The sequence below is a fragment of the Panthera pardus genome, unplaced genomic scaffold (assembly GCF_024362965.1).
Source record: "Panthera pardus isolate Hobbes unplaced genomic scaffold, ASM2436296v1 HiC_scaffold_23, whole genome shotgun sequence".
Taxonomy (NCBI): domain Eukaryota; kingdom Metazoa; phylum Chordata; class Mammalia; order Carnivora; family Felidae; genus Panthera; species Panthera pardus.
In genome coordinates, this window is record NW_026526799.1 from 6,896,914 (window position 1) to 6,919,638 (window position 22,725).

At 50.5% G+C, this 22,725-nt stretch overlaps 1 long non-coding RNA gene across 1 annotated transcript in view; it reads left to right on the forward strand.

The window, feature by feature from the left end:
• LOC109273418 (uncharacterized) overlaps window positions 1-22,725 on the forward strand; it is a 131,096-nt gene that overhangs the window by 106,394 nt on the left and 1,977 nt on the right. The window lies entirely within an intron of this gene.

Here is a 22,725-nt window from a genome sequence, read left to right on the forward strand (position 1 = left end):
GGCCCCAGCAGAGCCCTGGTTCAGAAAGTAACCCCCCCCCCCGTTTCCTCAGGATGCATACGGCAGACCACGGCCACCTCTCTGGGAAGTGTTTTAATCCAAATGTTGAAGAATAGAACTGCAATCCGCCTTCCCCAAAGGTTCCAGTAGTTACTTTCTGGAGGGTCGCACGATGGGGTTCCCAAAACCACCTGAGTCACGTAAGGAAGGCGGGACCATGACGATGGTTGTGAGGCATCATCAATAGGACTCAGACTCCTTGCCTGTCCTCATGAGGACTCTCCTGCCTGCTTGGAGGCCTCTGGCACTCGGGGGGGTGGGGGGCACCACAAGGGGGAGCCCTGAGTGTGAGCCCAGGACTCTGTTTACCCACACCGGAGGGGAAGGTAGTACAGGTAGTTCGCGGACCAGCTGACTTATTCCTCCAAGGCAAGCTTCCTAGGGCCCCTTGAAAGTCCTGGGGTGGATTATAGGAGGTCTATAAAGGCCCTGAGACTGAATGCAATATTTTTTTTGGGGGGGGTGTGCATGCATATTTCTGAAATGAGCGTTCACAGTCATATTCTCAAAGAGATTTTGAGAACAACAAAAGGTGAGGAGCTTCCAAGGGACCCTCTCAGAACTCCCAAACGAGCAGTTTCCTAATGTTGCCGAACCAGACAGAGTAGGTCAAGGAGCATGGATTTAAGCTTCTGTCTGGGCTGGCCATCCCTTAGTGCCAGGAGAAGTGTTTGGGGAAATATTTGGTAGCCTCTCTGAGCATTTCTTCTCCCCAGATTGTCTCCTTCCTGGACTGCAGCCTCAGAGCATCCCTGGGCTGCGGGACCTCTCAAGCTTCAGTTCGTTTCTCTACCTTACACCCTACCGTGGGTCTCCCGTCACGTACTTCCCCGGGTGGGCTCTGTGCAACGTCAGTCCAAGTGGGGCTTGCAGATTCGTGCTGGTGGCAGACTGTTCCTGGTCCACAGTGAGATGAGGACAGAGAATGAGAGTAGACATTTAGAAACTTTTATAGCGACTGGACATTGTCACAAGGTCCAAGAGAATGACCAGAGTCAGCAAATGCGGCTTGGAGTTGTGTTTTGTGTGGGAGCGTGTTTGATGGAACAGCTGCCGGGATAGGAAAAGTAATTATCCCGATTAAGGAGACCGAGCCAGAATGTGAATCAATGCACTGCTTCCCTTCGTGGAGAACATCTTGCCAAAACAAAAAAAAAAAAAATGGCAACACTAGACAGGCTTAGTGAAGAGAGAGAAAAGTATGAATTACAGAAAGGCCAACACATGAAGCTGAAAATTCTTGTCTTTATTATGTGATAGGAAGGGGGGTAGGTATAGACAACTACTATCACATACAGAGCAAAACGGTTACTAGGCAGAAGGTCCTGCGGAAATATTCAAACGACTGAGATTTCTGCAAGATACGTTTTCCCCAACTTTTTAAATCTGTCAATTGGACAAGCAGATTTGCGTATTTCTCCAATATGCTCGGTATTTTGAGGACCTGAAGACTTCGTGTCAGAAAAGTATGTGTGTGCCATTGCTTTTTATTAAAATGTTTTTCATGTTAAATCGTTTTTACTACATTAGGCATGCTGTGCACATATGTCACATGAATCTTCCTGAAACTTTATTTTTTAAACCATGTCATTAACCTTCTCAGAAATCTCAAACATTTGCTAAAAAGATAACATTCAAGTTTCTCCATGTGACAGTTAAGATCCCCTATAATTTGGGACTAACTCACTTTTCCAGGCTTAGTACTCACTGCTTTTTTAAAAAAGAAATAAAGGGGCACCTGGGTGGCTCAATCAGTTGTGCGTCCGACTTTGGCTCAAACTCTGTGAGTTTGAGCCCTGCGTCGGGCTCTGTGCTGACGGCTCGGAGCCTGGAGCCTGCTTCGGATTCTCCCTCTCTCTCTGCCCTCCCCACTCATGCACTGTCTCTGTCGCTCTCTCAAAAATAAACATTAAAAAAATAATAAATAAAAATTGTATATATTTAAGGGGTACAACATGATCACCTGCCATATAAATATATAGTGACGTGATTACTATGATCAAGCTACTATATCATGTCCCAGTTACTTGTGTGTGTATGTGTGTGTGTGTGTGCATGTGTGTGGTGAGAGCACCTGAAATCTACTCTTAGCAAATTTCCAGGATTCAATTCAGTCTTAAGTTAGTCATCATGTTGTACATTAGATCTGTAGAACTATTCATTCTGCATAACTGCAGTGTTATACCCTTTGACCAACATCTCCCCACTACCCTCATCACCTGCCCCTGGTAACCACTGTGCTACCTTCTGCTTCTATGAATTTGATTTTTTTTTTAATTTTTTAAATGTTTATTTATTTTTGAGAGAGACAGAGCATGAGCGGGGTAGGGTCAGAGAGAGGGAGTCACAAAATCTGAAGCAGGCTCCACGCTCTGAGCTGTGAGCACAGAGCCCGACGCAGGGCTCAATCATGAACCATGAGATCATGACCTGAGCCAAAGCTGGACACTTAACTGACTGAGCCACCCAGGTGCCCTGAATTTTATTTTTTTAATGTTTATTTATTTATTTTTGAAAGAGAAAAGAGAGCAGGGGCAGGGCAGAGAGAAGGGGAAAATCCCAAGCAGGCACCACACTGTCAGCACAGAGCCCATCGCGGGGCTTGAACCCACAAACCATGAGATCTTGACCCGAGCCAAAGCGAAGAGTCAGACGCTCAACTGACTGAGCCACCCAGGCACCCCTATGAATTTGATTTTTTTAAGATTGCACATATTAGTGATATCATGCAGATTTTTTTTTCTGTGTCTGGCTTACTGCATTTCGCATACTGTCCTCCAAGTTCATCCATGTTGTTGCAAATGGCAGGGTCTCCTTTCTTTTGGGGAGCCGAGTCATATCCTCGTGTGTGTGTGTGGATGTATATGTATGTGTATAAATGTCTTTATCCATTCATCCATTAGTGGACACTAAGGTTGTTTCTATATCACCATGCTTTCTAATATCAAATAAGATCAAAGGACAAAAACAAAAAATTAGAAATTTGGAAAAAATAAAATTTCTGCAGATGGTTATAACGCGTTCCATAATTTGGGGCACCTGACCAGCTCAGTTGGTAGGACACACAACTCGTGATCTCAGGGCTGCAGTCTTCGAGCTCCACGTTGGGTGTAGAGATTAAAGATAACATCTTTAAAAAAACATATGTTCCATAATTTAAAACAGTTACCAACAAGGTAGTATATGTCTATCTTAATGCTGCACATTTGTAAAAAGTTATCAGTTTACAGAAAGATGAAACACTTTGAATTTTGAATAAATTTGAATGGAATGGAATCTTGAATTTGAATGGAATTTATTTTCCATCCAAAAAAAAACTCCATGCACAAAAAAATCATGGGTCCAGAGTCCATTTTTTTTCACTGAAAGATTATTTAACTAGAATTTGTCAGGATGGTTGTTGAAAATGGTGACGGGGGGCGCCTGGGTGGCTCAGTCGGTTAAGCGGCCGACTTCGGCTCAGGTCATGATCTCATGGTCCGTGAGTTCGAGCCCCGCGTCGGGCTCTGTGCTGACAGCTCGGAGCCTGGAGCCTGTTTCGGATTCTGTGTCTCCCTCTCTCTGACCCTCCCCTGTTCATGCTCTGTCTCTCCCTGTCTCAAAAATAAATAAAACATTAAAAAAAAGAAAAAAGAAAATGGTGACGGAATTAGCCCTGAAGATGATTTTTTTTTAACTTCATCATTTACCTCGCTTTGGATAAAAGTTAAAAAAATAAATATCCTGAGCTTGATGAAATTTTTACATTTCTTGGCCCATCCCTACCGTACTTCTTTGAGACTGGCTTCTGTACGATGGACTTTGTTAAAACAAAACACAGAAAGAGTTTAGAGATACACTGTCTCTTATTGTCATCAGTCCAACCCAGATACATAAGATTTTTGTTCAGAATGTGTGTATTGGGGGTTAATACGGGGAGTGAAATTTTTCTAACTTGAAAAAATTATACAGGAACACCCATCCACCCACCACCCAGACTCTTCAGTTAACATGCGTATCGCCATCACGTGTCTTTTTTTATGTACTTGAAACATCAGTGCACTCCAGCCCTTAAAGCCTTCAGCATTCCAGAGCTCAGTGTTTGTTTCTGGTTCTTTTCTATTCTCTGAGGTAAATTTTAATTTTTTTTTAATTTTTAAGCTTTATTTATTTTTGAGAGCGAGCGAGCACGTGTGAGCGTGAGTGGGGGAGAGGCAGAGAGAGAGAGAGGGAGACACAGAATCCGAAGCAGGCTCCAGGCTCCGAGCTGTCAGCACGGAGCCTGATGTGGGGCTTGAACCGACGAGCCATGAGATCATGACCTAAACCAAAGTCAGATGCTCAGCCCGCTGAGCCACCCAGGTGTCCCCAAATTTAATTTTTTTAAGTTTATTTATTTTGAAAGACAGAGAGAGTGCAGGTGCACACAAGTGGGGGAGGGGCAGAGAGAGAGAGAGAGAGAGGGGATCCCAAGCAGGCTCTGCAGTGTCAATGCAGAGCCCAATGCAAGGCTCGAACTCCCAAACCGTGAGATCGTGACCTGAGCTGAAATCAAGAGTCAGACGCTTAACCAACTGAGCCACCCAGGTGTCCCTGAGGTAAAATTTATATACAGAGACAGGCACAAGTCTGGAGAGTACCCATCAGTGAGTTTTGGGAGATGTGAAACCTATGTGTTGCCAACCTCCGTGACAATTTGGAGGGATAGCATCGCCCCAGAAAGCTTCCTCATGCCTTTGCTGAGTCAGTCCATGCCCCCTCCCCAAGAGGGGACGCTGTTCTGATTTTCCCCCCAGATTCGCCTCGCCTGCTCTGGAATCCTACAGTGTATACTCTTGGGTGTTGGCTTGCGCTCAGCGTAAGTTTTTGAGATGCATGCGGGTTGTGTGCGTGTGTGTGTGTGCACACACTTGATTCTCTTGTATGGTTGAGTCATAGTCTATGTCTGAGCCTGCCACCATCTGGTTAGCTGGCTTCCTGTTGATGGCTGTATTGGCTGGCTTCAGCATTTGATCCTCATGAAAAATGGGGGTGCTGTAGCGGTGCCTGGATGGCTCGGTTGGTTACCCGGCCAACTCAGCTCATGATCTCCCTGGTGAGTGAGTTTGAGCCCTGCGTCAGGCTCTGCGCTGACAGCACGGACCCTGCTCGGGATTCCCTCTCTCTCTCCCTCTCTCTCTCTCTCCCTCTCTCTCTCTCTCAAAAATAAATAAACTTTAAAATAAATAAATAAATGACTTAACTTTTTTTTTAAAAAGCTGCTGTGAGGGGCACCTGGGTGGCTCAGTCGGTTAAGCGTCCGACTTCGGCTCAGGTCATGATTTTGCAGTCCGTGGGTTTGAGCCCCACATTAGGCTCTGTGCTGACAGCTCAGAGCCTGGAGCCTGTTTCAGATTCTGTGTCTCCCTCTTTCTCTGACCCTCCCCTGTTCATGCTCTCTGTCTCAAAAATAAATAAATGTTAAAAAAAAAATTTAAAAAGCTGCTGTGAACCTTCTTGCATAAGTCTTGTAGAGTATGCCCTCATATCTGTTGAGAGAAGACCTAGGAGTGGAATTGCTGGCTGGTAGGGTGGCTGGTAGGTAGGGTGGCTGCACGGTCACCGCCTTCGCTGGTGACCATCCAGCCACACACTGGCTCCCGTACTTCCTGTGACCTGCCATCTCAAGTGCTCGCTGTCCCCAGGACACTCTTACCCTCCCGGATCCTACGACCCTGAAGCACACAATCTCCTCATGGCCACCTTGTCCCCCCCTCAAGGTCTTTTGTGCTTCTTCCCTCTGTCTGGGGCATGGCCATCTCTTGTCCCTCAGTTCTCAAGTGACATGTCACTTGAGTAGAAGGATCTTCTTAAAAGTAGCATCCGGTGCTCCATCCTGCGGCCCTGTTTTATCTTCTTCATTGTGTTCTTTGCTGCTCAAAGTTACCTCGTTAGAGTATTGAACGAGTTTATGGGCTTGCTGTCTGGCTCCCCGGCTTGAGGGGAGCTCCGTGAGAACAAGGGTCTGGCCTCTGCACTCACCACTGGGTTTCTGGGCCTCAAACAGTCCCTGGCACGATGTGGACACCATAGATTTTGGTTGAATGAACAACTTAAAATCAGCAGTCATGGGGCTGGGGAGAGTTTTCTTGCCACGCACATGCGCGCACACACACACACACACGCACGCACGCACGCAGTAATTATAGTTATAATAAAGGGGGTGGGAAGAAACTTTTGGAGGTGATATATATGTACATGGCCTTGATGGTGATGATGACTTCATGGCATATATTTGCCCCCAGTTTGAGTCGTATACATTAAATATTTACAGCTTTTTACATGTCAATGACACCTTGATAACAGGGTTTTAAAAACAAAGGGGCATCTGGGTGGCTCAGTGGGTTATTGGCTCAGGTCATGATCTTGTGGTTTGTGGCTTCAAGCCCCGTATCAGGCTCTATGCTGACAGCTCAGAGCCTAGAGCCTGCTTCAGATTCTGTGTCTCCTTCTCTCTCTCTCTCTCTGCCCCTCCCCCTCTCATGCTCTGTCTCTCAAAAATGAATAGACCTTTAAAAAAGAATTAAAAACAAAATAAAAAGGTAATTATTAACCCTACCCTGGCAACATGGAAAAGTGAGTCTAAACATTTAAAAAGACAAAATCACATATTACAATTATAATAATGTAAAAACAAGTTCTTGTGTGGACCCAAATTACCAAGAAATACATGACTGGATTACTAAAAATCAATCAATCCGTCAATCAACCTATCATCGTGGGGGTCTTGTCATCCAAGACAACATAGGCTCTCCTTGCACCACCATCATAAATGCACGGGTCACTGTGCAGTCAGACTCCCAGGGGCTTCGAGTCACTGACCTTCTAACACAAGCTGATTCATCAAGAGCTGCCTCTGGTCGCCTGGCCAGCTCGGTGCAGTCGGGGCCTGTGAAAGGGGCCCTTGTCACGTTTTACTGTGTGGTCATTCACTGGAATTGGCTTGCCTGGCTGAGAATTTTAATTTTTTTTAAAAAATTCAAACCATCCTGAGACACACAAGCCAAGTGTCCAGGAGCAGGTAGGAAAAGGGTGAATACGTTTATTAGGGAGGTTCCTCAGAGAGACTGCAGAAGGCAGGAGCCCTGTCTGCGTCTCTGAGACCCTTTCAGACTTCCTACCCAAAGCACCCCCTGTATCAGTGCTGGGTGGGGGCGGGCAGGGTGGGAGCAACCAGGAGGGGGTCCGAGGTGGTTAAGGGAGCGGGAGAGAGAGGGGAGGCCATGGCTGCCCCTAGGAGCTCAGACGTCTGGCACTTCGGCCCCTCCACATCATTGGCACTTGTTGAATGTTTGCTCCCCAAATATTCATCCATCTGTCCCCACCCTCCACCCCTGAACAGCCTTTGCTCAAGGGCCGTCACCAGTCACCTGGACTCTGGAATTGGAAGGTCTCCAAACCGGCCACCTGGCTTCTTGGCCAGTCTGCATTCGATTCTATGCCTAGTGGCCAGAGCGACTGTTCTAGAGTGGGCATCAGATTGAGTGCCCCCCGCTAGAAAACGTCATCACTTACAGCTACAATCCAACTTCCTTCCTGGGGCTCGGTCATCCACGCCTGCTGCTCCTGTACCACCTCCCTCGTCCCCACCCTCTCTCTCACCTTAACACCCACCTGTCATGTTCAGGAGACCCAGGAACCTGCAGTGGCCTGCCCATGCCACGTTGCTTCACAGTAAGGCAAAGGCTCAGAAGTGTTAATCTGGGAGCAATGGCAGATGGAACCGGTAGAATCCAGGAAGGCTTCCTGGAGGAGGTGATTTGGAGCGAAGTCTTAAAGGGAAAGTCAGAATTAACAAAGCAAAGAAGACGGGAAGGGTTTTTAGGATTAAATCCTTTGCTCAAGGATCTCGTGGATCTTAAGTGACAGAGTTGATGTTTCTGCTGCCTGGGTGGGGTTGGAGGGGGTTGTGGAGAAGTGGAAGGGAGAATAGAACATGGCACTCGGGAGGCCAGGCTTTATGTCCACTAGGGTCAGGAATTGAGGCTTTGGAATGGCACAAGGGAAGGAGTTGGAGCCAAGACACTGGTAGACAAGGAAAGACCACGCCCACCAGCAAGAGGAAAGCACAAGGCCGCATGCATGAGTTTTGGATTTAAATTTAAAAAGTCTCCGCAGGAGAAATGAAAATGTCAAGTCTGCTCTGCTTGTGGATTTAGGCCCAAAGATATGTGATCTCTGAGGGACAGCTGCTCCCCACCTAAGAAATCAGCAAAATTAGTGCCCAAAGTCGACTGGCCTGGAGGGCCCAGCAGCAGGGAGCAGGTGCAGCTATCTGGATGAATGCTCCCAAAACCCAGGCAGCAAGGAATCTTCACAGGAGTCCTGCCCAAACGGAGCTTAAAGAATGTTAAAAGGTGATAAAACACACAAGGAAACAGTTCACCATGAATGAAGGTCAAGGGACTGGGCCGCAAGAACTCCAATGGACAGACGCCAACCTGAAAGAGACAGCAAGCAAATACACTTAGATTACACACACCGGGAAAAGATACCATTAAAAAAAAAAAAAAAAAAAGATTTTAAAGAGAACCACTGTGAGTTGAAAAGTGTCCAGGCAAGGGCCGCCTGGGTGGCTCAGTTGGTTGAGCATCCAACTTCAGCTCAGGCCGTGATTTCGTGGTTTGTGGGCTCAAGCCCCACGTCAGGCTCTGTGCTGACAGCTGGGAGCTTGGAGCCTGCTTCGGATTCTGTGTCTTCCTCTTTCTCTGCCCTTCCCCTGCTCACATTCTGTCTCTGTCTCTCTCTCAAAAATAAATAAACATTAAAAAAATTAAAAAAAAAATAGAAGTGTACCCCCCAAATTCATGCCTATGCTGACTCTCACAAAATGACCTTATTTGGAAAGACGGCCTTTGCAGATGTAATTAGCTAAGGATCTCGATATGGAAACATCCTGGGTTGAGGGTGGGCCCTAAATCCAACAGCTGCAGAAAGGAGAAATTTGGACACACAGATGGAGGCGGAGATTGGGGTTAAGCAGCCACAAACCAAGGGCAAGGAAGGACCGCCCCACCCCCACCCCCTACAGCCTGCAGAGAGAGCCCAGCCCTGCTGATTCTTCGATTCTGCAAGGGAATACATTCTGGTTGTCTTAAGCCACCAAGGTGATGGTGATTTATTGCTCTAAAAAGCCAAAATGAATACCCAGAAATGAAAAGTATGGTCTTTATCATATTTTGTAAAGTCTATAAAAAATTCGCAGACCCCTGCTCTCATGTACAGTGCTCACCTGGATCCAAGGGCCCCTTGTCACAACCCGTGGTCCCCAGTGTGTGTGACCTCAGGGTGGGAAGCACTGATCTAGAGAAGGGGCAGTCAGTGCAGAGGCCTCCAGGAGCCCCTGAGTCAGTGCAGAGGCCTCCAGGAGGCTTCCAGGAGCCCTCCAGGAACGAAAGTGGTAAAGGGGTCTGAGGGACCGAGGCCAACCTGGGGCGGGGGGTGGGGCGGGCAAGCTGCCTCTCTGGCCGACTGTCGACAAGATGCAGAAATGCTTCCCTAACATAACCTCATATTTGTGAGACGGGGGGGAAAAAATCTCCAGACAGCCCCTGCAAACGTGTGTACCTATGCACACGTATGTCAGGATATGACTTCAGAGCATGTGAAATAGGGTGAAGGCTGTGGAGGAGGCGGGTGGCATGGGTATCGCCTGGATGGAGGGGGGGCGGGCGGGAAGATGAGCCAGCCGGCAGGGAAACCGAGCACGTGCGACACGATCGTATTCCTGTTTTGTGTCAAACTGCGTACGGGAAAAGGAAAATAGAGAAAAATAAGCTCAGATGAAGGTTGCAAACAACATCGAGTAAAGGCGCACGGGAGCTGCTCGGCTCCCGCCAGCCACCACCGTCCTAAGGGAAGGCAGGCACAGCGTCCCCAAATCTCCAGATGCTTCCGAAGAAGCAGGAAACCTGGATGTGCATGTGAAATTGAAACACCGCACAGCTACCGAACGCTTAAGGAAGAAACTACATCAGCTCTTCTGGAAAACGCTGTGAAGGGAAAGCAGACCCACCTGGGGCGGCTTCCAGCGCCCACACAGGTTTGCAGCCCCTGAGCTGGTGCAGATCGAGGCCTGCACGTGCTTATGACCAGAGTAGGGCGAGGGGAGAGGGAGGGACACGTGCCGAGCCTGCCATGTGCCAGGCCTTCTGAGAAATCCTTTATATGCTTTTGATTGAATCGACACGGAGTAGGTATTAAGCCCATTGCCTAGATGAGGAAACTGAGGCTCTGTGGAGTAGCTTGCCCCTGATCATCCAGCTAGCGTCTCCTCTATGCCCCTCGGCCCCCTTGTAACTCTGAGTGTTCCTCCTCACCTTCTCCCTCTCTGCCCTCCTTCCTTTCCCTGCCCCCGCCCTTCCGTCCCCGCTCACGTCCTCCGGGTCCAACGTGCACAGCACCTGGGAGGCAGGGCTTGGCCAAATCTAGGACGTGCTTTGATGGGGGCACCATTTACCTACTCCTAGATGAGCGTGGACAGGAGCCCCTCTAGAAACTCAGGCTGGGAGAATTAAAGCCCAGAGGGGGCGCGTGCCTTGCCCAGGGTCACACAGCTGGAAAGCCCATGCCTCTCCTTCCCCAAGCCCTCCCTCTGGGGCATTAAATGGCTCCAGAGTCTGTAAGTCTCAGCTGGAAGTCACAGGGTGGGTTCAAGGAGGTTGGCAGGGAAGGGGGGGGGGGGGGGGGTGTTGGACAGACAGTGTGACACCACCCCCCCACAGCCTCCCTGACGGCGCCCCTGCCCCCCACCCCTGGCACAGCCCACCAGAAGGCCAGGCGGCCCCAGGGCTCCGCTGGTAATTGGGGGCTGTGAAGGAACTCTGTGAATCCCGGGCAGATTCTCAGGCTTTGCTCTGTGTTTCTCTTTCCAGCCGCAGCTTCTCCCCAGGGTTTATTATTAGCAAAAATGACAAAGCCTCTAATGGCTGGAGGCTGGCTGCTGGCTCGCAGTACGGGCCCTTAAGCCCTGCAGGCGCCTCTCAGCAAATAGTTCCTTGGACCAGGGCAGCTCTTCCTGCGGAGGGAGCAGGGCTGGGGGAGGTGCCGGTGTCCCCCACCCCTCGGAGGAGGCCACTGTGTGAGGCACGACTGCACCCCAGGCTGGTGGACTCTCCCAGGCAAGTGGCCTTGGGTGATGCCATGGCCTCCAAAGGAATGGTCCCTGCCGCTCTTGCCATGGTGTCCCCTGTCATGACTTGGAAACCCCCGTCAGGCCCTCGGTGCCGTCTCCCTCGGTTACATTCCAGGCCCCCTCCCAGCATCGGGAAAGTTGGCTACGTTCCTGCAGCAGAAGGATGCACCATCCCTCCCGGATTAGAAGGCATCTGCTGGGCTGCCTCAGGGCCACTCAGACCCCAGAATCCCACTCGGTCGCCTCCACCCCACCGCCTCCTCCCAGCCCAGTCCTGGCTGCGTCCTCAGGGCTGTCACCTCCCGGAGGTCCAGGCCCAGGTGTCCTTCTCTTACAGGCCCTGCCCTTAAAGGGGCAGGGGGCCTATGGTCCCTCCGTGCCCTCCTCCCCCGGGATGCCACGAACGGCCTCCCACATCAGCGTCCGGGTACCACTGCGTTGTTCATTTCCAACTCCCTCCCTCTCCCTGGATTGAAAGCTACTAATCAGTCTCCTGGGCCGTAAAAGTCCTCACCTGGTGGTAAGAGGTGCTTAAGTACCACTCTTAGACCTTTCCAGACCAGCACCTGGATGACAGCTTTGAAACGTAAAATCAAGCCTTGTGTCCTGTTCTGTGGTTCCTCCATGACCTCCGCCTTAGGGTAATGCTGGGTCTGTGTCTCCCTTCCCAGAGGGCAAAAGGTCCTATGTTAAGGCAAAACTGGGGGGGGTGGGGGGAGACGATTCCAAACGGTCACTCTATCACATAGCGTGTTCTTACCACTGCGACGCTCTTACCGCATGGCGCATGCCTGCTCACCTCCGAGGCTGCCCTCCTCCAGGTGGGGCTGTACCGCCTCAGATGGCGGTTTTTTCTGGTATTGGCGGCAGGGAGGAAAGGGCGAGGCACATGTCTCATCAGAGTCCTGTGGAAGGAGGCCGTGGGCTGGCGGCAGTGGGCTCTGTGGCATGTCCTGTGTTCCCATAGCCCCCAGCTTTGGTCCCGGGCTCCCACCTACCAGGCCTGCTGGAACGCTGGGCTAAAGAGCGAAGGGTTTAGAGCCATGGCTTTGGCGTTTTTATCTGGTGTTCCCACTTCCTAGCCGTGCAATCTCGGGGAAGGCACTTAAATTCCCTGAGCCTTCGTTTTCTCATCTGTAAAATGGGATTTGCAGCATATAACCTGCAATCCCTTTTCTCAAACACTTGGGGTCAGATATGTTTCTGAAATCAGAATTTCTCAGCTTCACACGGGTAACATGGCATATGTCTTCTGTATTACGTTAACACCCCAAGGGGGTCCGAAAGCACGTTTGTCATCAAATACATTGGTATTTCTGCAGCTAAACTTTTGAACATAAGTGAAATCGATGAAGACCGTAATTGCCCCATGTCTGTTCAGGTCAAATTTTGGTACCAAATGAATGTTTCAAAAATGCTTTTTCAGTTTTCAGAGCCTTGGAGGTTTGGGGTTGTAGATGAGGACAATACCACCCTGTGTCTCCGTGGGTAGTGGCACACGGCTGAAAGAGATAAAACGTGTTCATGGCTCTGAGGCCAGACCAAACCCAGCTGCGAGGCTTGGGATAAAACAAGTCTCTTGACAAGGCCAAGGGTGGTGAGTGGGGAGAATGATTCTGGAAAGGCTGTGCCATTAGCATTCAAGAATCAATGGCTCCTGATTGAGGGAAATTTGCCTCGAGCGCAGAAACTGTCAAGCAGGTGTCTAGGCATTTCTGTCCTCACCCACACCAGCATCTCAGTGAGCCCCTCCCTCCACCCCACCTGCCCCGCCAGCCGCACCCTACACGCAACACCCCACCCTCCGACTCCAAAAGGGACCCCGTCAGCACCCTCGTGCCTCTCTTTAAAGGCGTGTGCCTGCATGCATGTACAGTGTGTGTGTGTGTGTGTGTGTGTGTGTGTGTGTACATGCAGTGAGACCAAAGGCCCTTTTCCTGGTAGCCAGGAAAGAACCACAAGCCTCTTCCTCTCTAACTCCCAGCCACAAAGCCTCAGAGCACAGCGTCCAGGGTCACCAGGGCCAGAAGGCACGGCACACAGAGCCGTGGGCTAGGGACAGGGGATGCACCCACCCGGCTGCCACTCATCTCCATGTGGGCGTGAGGTATGCGTTCTTCACGGAGGGGCAGGCTGGGTGGATAGAGAGGGTTTAAAGGTAGTGCCCCCATGGTGGGCAAACCTTAAGCGAGATTTTTCTGGCTTTTTACCACACATTTCGCTCCACAAGTCTGGGTGCAAGGAATCTGACGTTCATTACGTCTTCCTAAATCAAACTGAGGGTGCCTGAGTGGCTCAGTCGGTGAGGCATCTGACTCTTGATTTCAGCTCAGGTCTTGATGTCAGGGTTGTGCGCTCAAGCCCCACGTGGGGCTCCATGCTGGGCGTGGAGTCTACTTAAAAAACAACAACAACAACAACAAACTAAACTCAATGAAATTGAATGCAACCCTGGGTCTTGCTTCCCAGGATGATGAGGGATTCCATCTCGGGCCATCCTGAGGTTTAGCAAGAGAAGCGTGGAGGGATGGCCTCACGTGAGTCGCTCATGTCCAAGCACTCATGCTTCCTGCTGGCGGCTCCCCCCCCCCGCCCCCCCCCTCCGCATCCCCGGCTGATGGGGATTAAGGGCCATTTGTCACAACTTCAAGATGGGGTTCAGCCCCCCCCCCACTTTGGAGCTCAAAAGAAAGTTTAAAAGCCGCCCCCATTCAGTCTCACCCTCTGGTCTTAAAGGAGGTACAACTGGACCCCCGGGAGGGGGCGTGGCTTGTCTAGAGTCACTCAGCGTGTGGCAGGGTCTAAGATAGGACCCAGGTGTCCCGGCTCCCAGGCTGGCTCTGTTTCTGCCGCTGCACCCTGCTTACTACAAGTGTGGCAGCAATGTCCTCGGGGCTCGGACTGTGCCCACAAACCTGCCACATGACCCAGAGGAGGTCACCTTACTGCTGGGTGAGTCTACTTCCTTGTCTCCAGGATGAGGGGAGGTGGTGCCACAGACCCCCAATCCCCCCCTAAACCCTGCCTCTTCCCTGTGTCTCCTAGATTTGGCCTTTCGGAGGTGAACTGGCCTCCCTCCGCTTCCGTCCACCCTCTCTGCTTGTTTTCCTGTTGGCTTGCTGGGATCCCGTTGGGTGGTTAAGTCCTTCCTGATTCGACAGACCCTCCCTCCCCTCAACTTTTGCTTGGCGGTAAATATATTTCTCTTTCATAAAAAGTACTCCCTCCATCACTTACCAGTAGTAACACTCTCCAGTGATTCTTTTCAAAAACACAAACTGCTTACACCTGCCTCGGAAGTCGGGGGGGGGGGGGGGGCGGCTCCCAGACTTCCTTGCTCCTGCACGTCACTGACCCTCCACTACTTAAGGGACTGGCTCAGCAGCCTGACTTCGCTCGTCCTGCTTGGGCGGCTCATCGTTAGTGCACCCAAAGACCCCCTCTGCTGGGAGTGTGAAGGAGCTGACCCCAAGCGGTGGGAGGGAAAATGGAAGCCGAGAGTAAGAGAGACGAGGCCTGGCGTCCACAGCTGGGTTCACGGTGACGTCTGCCTCCCACTCTGGTTATGTGGCCCCAGAGCCCTGGTCGGATACCCCTGGGGAATGACACATGGCTGGTGTGGAGGGCAGAGCCCAAGAGACCTGGCTTCTAATTCCAGTCCTGCCACCGGAGAACTTGTGACCGTGGGTCAGTCTTGTCCTTGTTCTGCATCTGTTTCCCATTTATAAAATAAGCAGATTGGGGTTCTTAAGTGATGTTCCCTGGAGTGCTGAGGTTCTTCTAAGGCCTGGCGGGGGGCTGCCGGGAGGGTGTTAGCCTCACCCACCACGCCTCTAACCAGAGCAGCCTGGCATGAATCAAGCTGCCGCCCAAGATCTCACTTGAAAATAAGGTTGGAAAGACTGGGAATAACCCCTGTGCTCATGTTTAAGATGCTGGCTAATAAACTATAGCATAGCCACGAGATGGGGGCGCCGACCATGGAGCCTGCTCAAGATTCCCTCTCTCCTTCTGTCCCTCTCCCCTGCTTTCTCTCTCTCTCTCTTTCTCTCTCTCAAATAATAAGAATAGGCATGAGATGGAATACTATACAACTGGAAAAATGAGGATATTGTCAAAAATAACGAAATGTCTCCAGGATATATTAAGTAAAAACAGTAAGATACGGAATGATGTATAATCTGTTTTAATACAACGAAAGGGGAAGGAAACAAATTATCTGCACGTGCTGGCTTTGCATAAGGAAGCTCCAGAAAGGCACACCCGGACCTAATGGAGTAGTTACCTGGTATTGAGGAAGAAGGGGAGGGGGAGGGGGAGTGGCTGCAGCCACAGGTAGCGGCGATATACTTAAAGTGCGATCCTCTCCCCTGCTGCTGGGCAGCCGGAGTCATGGCAGCTCCCCGCCAGCCATGCATCCACAAGGGTGAACCACTGAGACGTGGCCAGCCATTCTGTGCCCATACAGGCGTTCTGCATTTCACTCTCAGGACACTGTTCGATAAAGTGCATGAGATAGTCCACACTTTCTTACAAAACAGCCTTCGTGTTAGACGAGTTGGCCCAGCTGTAGGCTCATGTAAGTGTCCTGAGCACGTGCAAGGGAGGCGAGGCTCAGCTATGAGGTTTAGTAGGTGGGGTGTATTAAGTGCATTTTCATTAGATGGTACTTTTCATTTACGATGGGTTTATCAGGACGTAACTCCAGTGGAAGTCAGGGCAGATCTGTATGGCTTTGTATAGCACCTTCACTTTGAAGCGTGCCAAGATATTCTATTTTCAAGAAAGTGAAGTTAAAGTTAAAAAACATACCAAGTGTGAAAAGAGAGGAAGACGCAGTTGGCCAGATGACTTCTATCTTCCTTTGTAGCCTTGATGAGGAGGCTGATTAGAAAAGAGCTAAGAGACGCTCGCAGATCCCTGTCTCGAGAGGCAGAGGCGGAAGGGAGGTGCCTTGGGTCTAGAGGTCTGGGGAGTTGGAGCCAGGGCCCGAGGTCCACCTGCTGGGATGCCGTGGCCTCCACAGCCCTTTTGCACAAACACTCAATGGCGAAGGCCCCCGGTGCCCAAGCCTCCCGCCCTATCCTTGCTCCCCGGGCCTGGGCTCCCCGTCTCCTGGGGTGGAGGCCAGCGGCTGCCCTCATCAGCTGGCCAGCCAGACCGGCCCCACCCGCCAGCCAGCAAGCCAGAACCTCCTCCACGCAGGGCTGTCTCCAGCTGACGCCAGCCCCAGACTGTGGCCTGAGCGGCATCCAGAACAGAGCTCAGGGCACAGATGTTCCCATTCTCTGGCTCTGGACAAGCTTCTTGGAAAAATCACGGAGCCAGCCTTCTTCAATCCGCCTTTGAGTGCAGAGAAGAGGGGCCCTTCTCTCCTGCGGCTGCGGGCACCTGGCTTCCCGCCCCGGGGGCCAGCCGCCGGCTGCTGATCCATGCGGCCCTTGTCTGTGAGGCTGGCTCCTTGTCCGAAGGTCCCTGTAAGGGAGGCGGGTGGGCTGACAGGGTGCTGCGGAGGCTCCAGGCAGCCCCTGTCTAAGGTCTGCGTTCATTCTGGCTTTTTCTGGCTGGCTCACCAACAGGAAGTGGTCTGGCTGAGATGGGGACGCTGTGCAGGACCTCTGGGTGGGACACTGCAGCCAGACTAGGACAGACATGAGTCCAGGACAGACTCCTGGACTCAGAGAAGAGGGGAGGGACTCTGCATTTATTGAGGTGCTATTATGTGCTGAGCTTTGTGATGAGACAGACTTGTATTGAAATCCATAACTCGTCATGGAATCACTACGTGACCTTGTGCAAGTTCCGTGATGTGCTCTCTGAGCCTCAGCCTCATCATCTGGAAAACGGGCCTGATGACGATAACGTCCCTGACGATGAAATGAAGGGGGTAGTACATCACTAGTCAGACAGTTGGTGCTGAAAAAATATTGGCTGCCCTCTCTGTCTTGAGTATGAAGTACAAGGCCAATGCCAGGCAGGGTTTAAGATCCTGAACTCAACTGCCTGGCTTCGAATCCCAACTCTGCCCGCTTACTAGCTCTGTGATCTCGGCCCAGTTACTTAACCTCTCTGTGCCTGTGGAAGTGGACACGGGGAGGAGCCGTGAATTCAGAGCGGTGCCTGGCATGCAGTGAGCACTATACGTGTTGACCTCTCGTAACTGTTCTCACACAACTCTCACAACTGCCTCGCTACAGCAAGTCCTTGGGACCCTTGTTTAGCTGACGAAACACGTGAGCTCTCATCTGAGGGTCTCTTCCGGAGCCAGGCTGGGCTGGGGACGGCTCACCCCAGTTGGTCTTTCCTGGGTCTGCTCCTGACCACGGTGGGAGGGGAGGGAAGCTCAACCCCATCCCCTCACCCTACTCCGACCAGCATCCGTTTTTCATAAATCTCTCTGGCGGTTTGCCTGGGAAGGACGGTGAGTTTCCTTAGGCAACAAAGCCCTCCCAAACCACCCAGCTGGGCGACCAGGCTGCTCGTGGGGTGGGCGGGTCCCTCTGGGCCTCCTTCCCACCCTACATCTGGCCCTGACCAAACTTAGGGCCATGGCCACCCTCGGCACTATTGCCCAGGGAGGTCACTTCCCTTGTCTTGGCCGTAGCCTGCCCGCCCCTTGGGCTCCGGGCTGCCCACAGCTGCAACAGCACACCATCCCCCGGGTCGCCTGCTGACCACAGGGGTCCAAGTCCGTGCTGATCTAGCTGCCCATCAGCCCCGAACCACTGCCCCACAAGAGCACTGTCACGGCCAGCCTGGGACTGCTCGTTACGTGAACCCCTTAGAAGAAAGAGTGTGTAGTTCTTTCTGGTGCCTTAGGCAGACAGAGAAGGAGGGTGGGTCCCAGATTGTTCCTGGACCCTGGCAGAGGCTGGCAAGGCCCCAGATCCCTCTGCCCCACTCCCACAGGGCCTGGGCTCCCCAGCTTTCCTTCCTTCCTCCCTCAAACTTGGTTGAAGCTTTGTTCTTAATGTCAACCAGAACTTGCTCAAATTCGGGCACATAAAGGCACAGTTTTCTGTATCTTCCAGCAAATAGCAGTCAGCCACCAGCCCCTTAGTAGGGAGCCGTTACTTTGGTATTGAAACGGGCACTGGATGTTACGAGTATGCTGCTATGGTCCTACTAGAAAACAGAGTGCAAGAGTCTGTACCCATGTTTAAGTAAGACATGAGGCTTCAAAGATAAACACTAGAATATAGACCCGGCAAGTAGGGGCTTTGTCTCTTCTGTTCGCTGAAGTATTTCAGGGCTGAGGAGAAGGCCTGGCCCACAGCAGGGGTTTGATGAATGCACATAACATAAGCGTATAGCCCGAGGCTCCAGGCTGGGCCTCCTGACTGGGACACCTTCTATCGCTTCTGGCTTTAGGCGACGATGCCTTTGAGGACCGCTGGGTCATGGCATCATCTCATTCAATCCTCCTAACGACCCCACATCATTCTGTGATGGACGTCTTCACTGAGGGAACCACTGAGCACCTGAACTGCCCCCCATGTTTCAGGATGTCCCCATTGTGTGAGTCTTGGTAAGAGCCTGGGCTTCACTCTCCATAAGATGCTTAAGAGGCCAGGGGCACCTGGGGGCTCAGTCAGTGAAGCGTCCGACTCTTGGTTTCAGCTCCGGTCATGATCTCACAGTTCATGAGTTCCAGCCCTGCACTGGGCTCCACGCTGATGGCTCAGAGTCTGCTTGGGATTCTCTCTCTCCCCCGCTCTCTCTCTGCAACCCCCCGCCCCCGCTCATGCTCTCTGTCTCTCTCAAAATAAAAAAATAAACTTAATTTTTAAAATATTAAAAATAAATGATTAAAAAAATTGTTTAAGCTTAAAAGGCCAGGTAAATATTTGACCCGCCCCCACACGGAGGACTGGGCACACATCTAAGGAGCAGGTGACACACAGATACAAGATCGGGTCAGAATTCACTCTGCTGGGACCTCCAGTACTATCCAGCATGCACTGCCAATGGCCATGGTGACTGGACTGCACCCTGGCTGCCCCTCCTTCCTGGTCGGAGCTCAAGCTGAGCCTGGTCCCTCACCGGCAATTCTCCCGGCTACCCAGCATCCTTCTAGTAGAGATATTCTCTGCTTAAGTTGCCAGAGATGTTTTCTGCAGGTTGTAATCAAGAACCTTGATGCCATTATCCCCATTTTCTGCTGAGGAGCCAGGCTTAGAGTAGGGGAGTTGACTGAGCACAGTACTACTGTGTGCCAGGCTGTGCTCAGTCCCAGTTCAGGGGGCTAGACACATAAGGGGGCAGTTTCAGTAAAACGTGGTGGGGGGTATACAGAGGGCCACCGAAGGTAGAGCCCCTGGGGGTGGCGGGGAGGCTTCACAGAGTGGAGACTCAAAGGCGGAAGAAGGGGAAGAATTTTCTAGGTGTGGTGTGCACGGGGTAGGGTGCGTTATTCTGCAGCCTGGAGTGAATGGTTCAGGGGGACCGTGACAGAGGTGATGCGGGGGAAGGTGGAGGCCACTCAATGCCTTATTAATGAGTCTGGATTTTGGATCAGTCTTCCCAGTTACAAGCAACAGAAATAGATTTGGGCTAATTTTATCAGAAGAGGGACTTCTTTGAAGAATATCCGGTAACTCATAGACCTGAAAGAAAAAAAAAGAAAGAAAAAAGAAAACGGTTCACGAATTAGGTCTGGAAAAGAACAGGAACTGGGAGGTGCCAAGAGTCTAGGTAAGTGAGAGCTTCTGGTTTGTCAGGCTGCTGCTGCTGGCATCAGTGAGCAGTACTCCGGCAGCCTCGAATCAATCCACACAAGATTCAAAGCTCTTGGATACAGAGACCGATTGGTCTAGCTTGGGCAGGCCAAGAACTCTTGATCTGTGATCCCATCAGGCCCGCACACTGTAGAGCAAAGTAGATCTCAAAGAAATATCGAAGGGTCATTTTCAAAAGAAGGAGAAATGAATACTGCACAATGAATACTACCAGACTTGACTGAAAGGTATTTTGAACAGGAGAATGGCACCTGTTTGGCTTTTAGGACGACAGTGTGAAATCAGGGGTGAAGCTGAGCACGACTGTAAATACGGGTCCAGTGGAAGAAAATTTAACTGGCCCAGGAAAGTGATGGTGTGGTCATGAGCTAAGGCAATGAAGATGCCAGGGAATGCAGGAGAAATTGGAAAATGGAATCCTTAGGGTTTGGAGAGTGTTTGGATATAGAAGTGGAAGAGAGAAGGAGGGGCCGAGAAAAGTCTTGGTTTCTGGCTTAAGTGGATGGATGGATGGATGGATGGATGGATGGATGATGGAATCATGAGAGCAAGATTGAAATACATGAGGAAGATACAAGGGAATGATGACACTAGGCAGAATTTGGGGGCGTGCTGTTTGATGTGCCCGTGGAGAGTCCAGTTGGACAAGCTTCGAGTTTAAGAAAGAGGCTAGTGAGTCATCACCTAAAAGGGACAATTGAAGTTATGCACAGAAGTAAAATTGCCCAGGGAGACCAGGCAATGGCTGAGGGGGAAGAGCTTGAAGGAAACACTGCTGTTGAAGGGGTGGGCAGAAAAAAGAACCTGCAGAGAAATAGGTAGCAGGCTGGAAAGGATCAGGAGAGCCTCACATTCTAAAAAAAAAAAAAAAAAAAAAAAGGGAGTTCCAGGAGGGTGTGGCCAACACTGTTAAATGCTGCAGAGAAGGGGCTGAGGATCAGCACTGAAAAGTGTCCATCGGATTTGGCCATTGGAAGCTTCTTGAGAGAGTTGGTTAGAGCTCCTCCAGCCAAGTCGTTAGGACATTGGAGCCAGCCAGTCCATTGAGAGGGACAAGGAGAGGACAGTAAAGTCTTGCTTCTCCTGGGGCAAATACTGGCTGGGAGGAGAAGGAGAGAGATGGCAGTAGCTGGAAAGGAGCCCAGGGTCACGAGAATGTAGATGATGGGTGTGCAGAGGGCCCTTTATTACTTCTTGCCTTCAATACAGTGGATCATCCAAATATCGACCCTGAGTTCCACAGGGGGAAATGTTTTTGAATGCCCAAAACGTGACAAAACATAAATCATGATGACAGTGGATGAAATCAGTTATGTACATAGTGGAGTATGTCTATTTGTTATCAAACAGTGTAAACAGTCCAACTTTTTCGGGGTCAAAACGGAAATAAAGACAAAAATGGTAAAGGTTTTTATGACCATCTGTCCTTCCCTGTTGCTCTATCAGCCCAGTTCTGACGGGAGTCCATGAATATTTCCAACTATTGTCACTGCTTGGTTGACTTCTCCTAATTCTTTCAGTGTTTTTTTTTTTTTTAATCTACATTGTCCACTATAGTAGTCAGTGGCCAGTAAGCACATGTGGCTGTTTGACTTTTAACAAATTAAAACGAAATCAAATTTAGAGACTCAATCCCAGGGCGCCTGGGTGGCTCAGTTGGTTGAGCATCTGACTCTTGATTTCAGCTCAGGTCGTGGCTCCAGGGTCATGGGATCAAGCCATGCATAGGGCTCCACACAGAGCACACAGCCTGCTTGAGATTCTCTCTCTCTCTCTCTCTCTCTCTCTCTCTCTCTTTCTCTCCCTCCCCCCTCCCGTCCCTCTCCCCTGCTCATTCACATGTTCTCTCTCTCTGAAATAAAAAAAAAGTAAAAAAAAAAAACAAACCACGTAATCCCTCAGTCACACTAGCCACATTTCAAGTGCTCCATAGCCACATGTGAGTAGCTACGACACTGGACAGTGCAGGTACAGAACATTTCTATCCCTGCAGGAATGAACCATGGGTACATGCAATAACGTCAATGAATCTCAAAAATATTATGCTGAGCAAAAGGGTATATACTATATGATTCCACTTATGTGACCTTCTAGAACAGGCAAAACTAATCATGGAGGTAGACATTAGAATAGTGGGTACTGGGGGCGCCTGGGTGGCTCAGTTGGTTGAGTGTCCGACTTCGGCTCAGGCCATGATCTCACGGTTCATGAGTTTGAGCCCCACGTCGGGCTCTGTGCTGACAGCTCGGAGCCTAGAGCCTGTTTCAGATTCTGTGTCTCCCTCTCTCTCTGCCCCTCTCCACTCATGCTCTCTCTCTCTCTCTCTCTCTCTCTCAAAAGTAAATAAACATTAAAAAATTAAAAAAGAATAGTGGATACTGGAGAGGGAGAATGAGGGAATTTTCTGGGACAATGAAAATGTTTACATGTACAGAAGTGTAGGTTATCTGGATATATACGGTTATATGGGCATTTGGCAAAACTTGTTGAACCATATACTTCAGATTAGAGCATGTCTGGGAACAAGTCACAAAGAAGAAAGACAGATACTGTATGATCTCCCTTACAGGTGAGATCTAAAAAAGCCAAATTCACAGAAACAGAGACTACAATGGTGGTTACCAGGGGCTGGGGGAGTGGGAGAGAGGGAGAGAGGAGACATTGGCCCAAGGGCACAAACTTCCAGTGATAAGTAAGTTCTGCAGATCCGCAGTATGGCACGGTGACTGGTGGTAATGACAATGAGGGAGGAAACTCACTCCAGGAAAGTTGAAA